The 6,710-nt window shown below is 39.5% G+C and overlaps 1 protein-coding gene across 2 annotated transcripts in view; it reads left to right on the top strand.

Moving 5' to 3' along the window:
• rpl15 (ribosomal protein L15) overlaps window positions 1-6,710 on the top strand; it is a 397,523-nt gene that overhangs the window by 275,005 nt on the left and 115,808 nt on the right. The gene's annotated exons all lie outside the window — the stretch shown is intronic.

The raw sequence follows: 6,710 nt of genomic DNA, 5'->3' as shown, positions 1-6,710 counted from the left end.
CTGTTGGAGAATCAGTGTTTGATGTGAAGTGACAGAGGTGCAAAATGTAGCTTAGAGAAATCATCAGAGATCTGCCCAGAGCTGAAATGACAGCTACTGAGTTGCGAGCTGGTCTGTATCTGGTGATAACAGCTGAAATCTGGTTCTTCCGTCAATTCCCTCAGAGACTGAAATAATCACTGCAGCCGATCTTAAAACAGGCTGTGCAGTATTTAAAATATAGGACAGAAGCTCCTACCAGATGCTCCCACTGGGCTAAATTATTGGTGCATTGAGGTTTGGAATCAAAGTGCATTTGTTTCTTTTGTTATACTTTATATTGCACAACCCAATTATAAACCACTGCAATTAAAAAACAAGAGTTGCATAGACTCTCAAGTAGTTAATTCACTTAATACAGCTTGGGTAGTGGCCTGAAGATGTCAGCAGCAGGGGAAATCAGTGCAGACCTCTAACTTAAAGGATAATTCTCCTTTATTACAACTAATTTATTGGCTTATTTATCATCTCTATTCATTATGGCAACATTGTGCTCAGCAACACTGAGAGCTTGGGATATGGTAACATTGATAAGACAACGTCCAACAGGGCAACAAACTGACAGGCTGTAAAATAAACAGCCATTTATCCAGATGAACTAAACCCCTTTATTTGGAGATCTGAGTGCATCTTAAATGTCCATAATAGTGACTGTGTATATGCAGGACAACTGTACAGGTAGGCACAGAACATCAGGTTAGAGGCCTTTTCTCTGTTCTAAACTGCAATATCTTAATTATAAGATGAACAAAGGGTAATGGGCTTCAATGTGAGGGTGATCATATGAAGTAAAAACACATCAAAGTGTAACCTGAATGTCAGCTTCTGTTCAGACTGGTAGCTAGCTATAGCTGGAGTTGTTTTTCAAAACATCTCCTGCAAGTATTTCACTGAACTAAAATAAATGAGAAGATGTCCTAGAGGTCACATAAACGTTTCCATGCATGCTTGGTGGTCCGGGTTGGGTAATAACAGATTACAGGTAATCAGGATTACATCATCAGATTACAGTCACATATAATAATATGGTTTCAAGAGAAATAAGAATAGGTGGCCTAAGGTGCACTATTTTCAGTGTCTGATTTTTAAATACTTTTTTAATTTTAAAAACTATTCGGATTAGATTACATTTTACATTAAATCACTTCAAAGTAATCTGACCCCACCCTGTTGGTTGTTACCAACATACTAACACCAGGATGTTTCAAGCAGTTCTTTCTAAATTCATAAACCGACGGAGCAGCTTTCTGTGCGCAGACTTGACTTTGGCCGACATGCTCCTGTGTCAGAGTGGCCTGGCTGCCGCCCTCATGTGAAAGAGAAACCACTGGAGCAAAGCACATCCCCCAGGACACTAATACCACGCTTTGCTGGCTCTATTCCCATAAAGCCTGTGCCCATGGCCGGCAGCCCCTTCACAAATGTCAGGCCTCAGAGCAGCTAATCATCGCTAATCTACACTTTAGGATTTAAAAGCTAAGTACAGTGAGTTTCTCTCAGCATTTTAACTTGCAAAATAATTTAGGATAATGAAATACACCTATGACTGATGAGTCATGATCTGTAATCTCTTCTACTGACTTTGTTTGGACTTTTTTACTTATTTCCTTATTTATTTGCATACAACTGTTGAGTGTCTGTTGGTTGTTTTACTTCCTCGTCTTTATTTTCCCGATGTGTCTGCCCCTGTCCAACTGCCCCTGCCTCCCCTCTGGATTTCGTCTCTGTGCTCCCAGATCAGTTTCCCCCTGTGACACCTCGTGCTTCAGCTTGTGTTCCCTTCGTTGGTTTTTTCTTGTTTCGTTCCCGTTCCTGTTCCTCAGTTTTTCCCAGCGCCTCTGTTGGCCTGTAAGTCTTAGTCCAAGTATTTCATTGCACTTTTGTTAGTGTCAGTGTTTGAAAACCCTTATTGTTACTTGATGATTTGTGCCTCATCTACAATTATCAAGTGTTGCTTCTGCTGTTGCCACTATAAAGCTGCCCTGGGCAGTTGTATAGCAGTGGCGAGACTGAAATATATCAACAAATCCTTGATGGATTGCCATGAGAATCAGTGCAGACATTCATGGTCCCCAGAGGGTGATTCACAGTGACTTTAATAATCCAGCATTTTTTCATCTAATGCAATCATCAGGTCAAAATTTGAATTTGTTCAGTACTTCGGTTTATGACCAAGTACCAGTTAAACTAACATTTCATCAGCCTCAGATGTACTAGGAAATGTTGGCATATGCTAACATATTAAGCTAAGCATTTAGCTGGTCCCTAACTACAGCCTAACAGAATTGCTAGCATAGCCAGCTGCAGCAGTAACAAAGGGAAAACTGCCCAGACTGTGGTGAGCTGCAAAGTGGAGGAAAAGCTGCTCATGTCGACACCAAGGTATGAGTGACAGACGAGGAGTGGTATTACTTTTACAAAGTAATGCAGCAGCAAAATAATGACCAATATGATCACACAACAAGTACATTAATGTCATCACAACTTCACCAAACTGCTAACCTGCATTATTTTTACAGTAACTTCACCAACACTGCAGATTTTACCCGACCAACAGGAGAGTCCAAGGATTAAATGATTAAGTGTGTCAGTGGTTACACTTTCATCCAGAAGATATCTCAGCAGCTACTGTGACCTCCTGCCCATTCAGGCCACCATTCAGAGCATTAAAGGTTGTAAAATGGGTGCTGGACTCGGTAAATACCATCAATCTCAGTAAATACCACAATGTTTTTTAAAACATCATCGTGAAGATCCCCTCCAATGAAAACCACGTTTTTTTACCTTAACATTCATATGTTTTTTTAATATGATACAGCACATATTATAATAAGTGGAAATACACAGTCAGTTCCATGACTGCATATTTCCACCGTGGCACTGCAGTGAACCAATGACAGTCAGATAAAAATACACACAAAATAATATACAATATTAATAATACACATTCATATGGATACACTGATACTTTGGACCAGTAACACCCCATCTCCCCCCTTACCCTTCTCATCTTCCCATGACCCACAAAAGGCCTGTTGGACAGATGGTATACCACCATCCCTGCTGAAGGACCTCGCTGAAGGCCTGGCCCCTGTCCTCACTCACACTGTCAACATTTACAGTGTGAACAGGAAACAGTTACGTCTGCAGAGGTGTGGTCCATACACAGCACTCCCAATGATAGGGAGCCCATCTCATGAAAATCAAGTTCAGGGAAAACACGGGAAAGTTTTATCAGAAATGAACTGATGCCAACAGTGGTGTCTGAAGTTTCAGGTTTGACCACATCTCTTTCTCATAGATGTGTCCACTCAAGAGACTGTCTTTGACTACACATTGGATGTTGGGTATGCTGACAATAACTGTCTCCCACTCCACTCCCAGCAGCTGGATAAACAGGCTGTATCAAACAACGTGCTGCAAGAAAAATCAGTGGAACTGAGAATCTGCCTCTCCAGAAACCCACCACAACCTGCCTCTCTGTTTCTCGGGGTACACAAAGTCCTGGTAGGTCCAACATCAACTATGTAAGTTTTCACCTGTGAGGACCCTCATATTAAACAGGTAGTGAGGGAATCCTCTTAACGGCTCCATTGTCTGACTGTTCGAGCCAGACACAGCCTGTCCTGCGAGGACCATGTCACCGTCTGTATTGCTGTGGTAAAGCTATGTTTGGAATATGATAGTGTTCAGCCAGTTTGCATTGCTGGAGATGGTGCAAAAAAGGGGCCCGGCATCAGCCCCAGAGGCCACGCCCACCACAGCCAGCGGTTCAGCTGGTCAAAGAGATGACACACACTCAACTGCCACTGCACGACTCGCTCCCACAGGAAGGTGAGTCTTTGGTGTTTGTATTTGTTTTTGTATTGTTGCTTTTTATGCAGTTTTAGTGTAAGTGTATGGTTGTATCTGTAAATGTGATTGAATGTATGGATACGTGTGTATTCAGATGTACTTGTAGTTTTAGATCTTAATGTTTGTACTAATGTAATTTCTGCTTATATTCAATTGTTGACTGTGAGCATGAACATTAATAAACTCAGACTCACACCAACATAGAACTTGACTATTAATTCAGTGACGAGGCTGAGATGATAGAGAGCGAGCAGTGAATGACAGCTGTGGTTCCAGCAGTGCAGCTGTTTGACGAACAGTACCTGAAGGTCAGCAGCAGCAGGCAGGCTCTGTCGTCTCTTTTCTCTCCCTCTATATTTTTTCCACAACCTCACAGTGCAAGGCAGAGTTGCACCTGTACTGCAGAGTTTCTACCACTCAGCATGTAGAATCTATCCCACCAGTTTCTACCAGAAAATCACGGTAACGCAGCACCATCTGCAGGCTTTGACTAGCTGTAAAGAACTAAGACTGGAGACTTTTAATGATAACTGTATGAGAACACAGGTCTGCATGTAAACAGGTTTTTGAAGACTGATTCTGTATTCCGGATTTGATTTGTTTCATCAAGGTGGAACATCCTCTGAGACTGGCTCAGTAGCAAGTCAGTCTCAACAACAGTCAAACTGTGAAACTACTTATTTATGCAAAAGCAAGAATAGATGTAAATGTATGTGTAAATGTAGCCCTGTCATGTGTTACATAACAGATGATGTTATTGTCATAGAGAAAGTGAGTATGTTTATGTAGACATGAAGAATATGCAGCTTGAAAACAGCAGCGTTAATGTGTGTGACCAGTGATCACTGAAGAAATGATAAGACATGTTGTTTTCTTTTGTTAAGATCTGTGTGGACAATATTGTGTTTGAGTGTGACCCTGTTAGATTCACATCTTTCTACTGGATGGATGTTCGCCTGCTAATGTTTGCACAGCATGCAAAGCTAAAATGGTGAACATGGTGGTAAACATTATACAGACATGTAATATATGGCATGTATGTCCCTACTGATGTTGCCATATATGTTAATGATAAGGGGTTATATTGTTATCATACATATAAATATCTTCTGGATATATGAAGATGTAAGTTTATAACATGTATGAAATACCCATAGTAATTATGTACATATATTAAAAATATCTATATGATTAGGTTTTTATATAGTGTAACGTGTAGCGACCATATGTGTTAACACTATATATTTCATTTTTGCATGCAAGATTACCAAAACAACATACACATAAAAAATATATTTGCTTATATATGTTTTTCTTATTTATTTCTTATTCATTTAAACATGTCTATCTTCACTCTCTGGGAGCGTGGTCTCAGACTTTTGGACCCTCCTGTAAATGATATCAACATATAACGAAAGGTTCTGGGATGGAAATACAGTATATTTATGTCACATATGTCTACAATATAAGCATATGTACATAAACATACATATTTTTATAGTCTAGACATGGATGTTAATATATAAAATTGTTCTAATTTCCTTTAGGTTTCATATATAATTTTTACATATGCTTTTAGTTATATGTATATTTCATATATGGAAATTCAATATCTCTGTATAAATGACATTTGGGTGTACCTGCTAAATGTCAGTCTACTAGTATTATCACTGTGAGTGTGTTAGCTGATGTGAGTATTTAGCTCAGAGCACCAGCGTGCCTGAACGCTGCCTCACAGAGCTGCCAGCCTGGCCGAAGACTCCTGGTCTTGTTAACTGAAATACAGATGGACAGATGAGGCTGGTATGACACAAGTCATTTGACTGAGAATTTACCACATCCTCATTTGTACTGAAGGTCAGACGACCCCCTTTTCCCAAGCCCACTGCACTTACATCATCAGGATTACCATGGTGCATGTAACCGGTGTAACAGCTGAATGATACAGCTCGGCATCACAGACGAGGCTAAAACTACAGAACGGCTGTAAGCAATTATACAAGCAAAGTACATGCAAATATTTAGGATTAGGATCTTATTTAGTAAAATAAATGTGCAGTAAATAACACGTCTACGTCTACATCCTTGCAGCATGTTTACGTGGTGAAATGGATTTAACCCATAGTCTGCATGAATCTGTTTGAACTCTCTTCTTTAAATTACATTACACTGTATAATATACACTCACTGTCACTTCATTGGGTATATACTGTATGTACATGCAATTTGATCCGATACAACAGCTTTGTAATGAAATGTACTTTTATGGCGGTTTAAATGAACTGGTTGATGTCGACACTGTAAGAAAGGTCATAATCCCACCCATTCACATACGTCAGAGGATTACATGAGACTGTGCTAATTAAATGGATAGTGAGTGTATATTACAGGTTTATGTTCAACCACATGAAGAACTCAGCAGGAGGTTAACATTTCAAACAGGGCCTTACAGTATTTTTTTACTCTGATAGTATGTTAGGAAATCAAATATAAGAAGCTACACAGAACGTAACTTTATTCGTTTTCAGTCTATTTATATCATGTCTGATTCAAAACTCTGAATTGGAAAAACAGGGCAATATTATGAGAAAACTATTTATAGCACTGTCAAAAAAAGGTCCTTTAGCAGAGATGCAACAGAGGACATGTACCTATGCATTTCCTTTAGCGTTATAGATTATACTGAACGGATGACTTCTCGTACATTCTTTAAGACCTCCCTCTTTTTTTTTACCTTGATGTTCCAAACTAAAAATATGAGCAGACATTACATTACAGACATTATCAAAGAATATCCTCCAACGTAATCATTTACA

This window comes from Trachinotus anak, unplaced genomic scaffold, assembly GCF_046630095.1.
Source record: "Trachinotus anak isolate AG129_WGS33_773 ecotype Australia unplaced genomic scaffold, CSIRO_AGI_Tana_v1 ptg000016l, whole genome shotgun sequence".
Lineage (NCBI taxonomy): Eukaryota > Metazoa > Chordata > Actinopteri > Carangiformes > Carangidae > Trachinotus > Trachinotus anak.
This window is presented reverse-complemented; position numbering and strand designations above follow the sequence as displayed.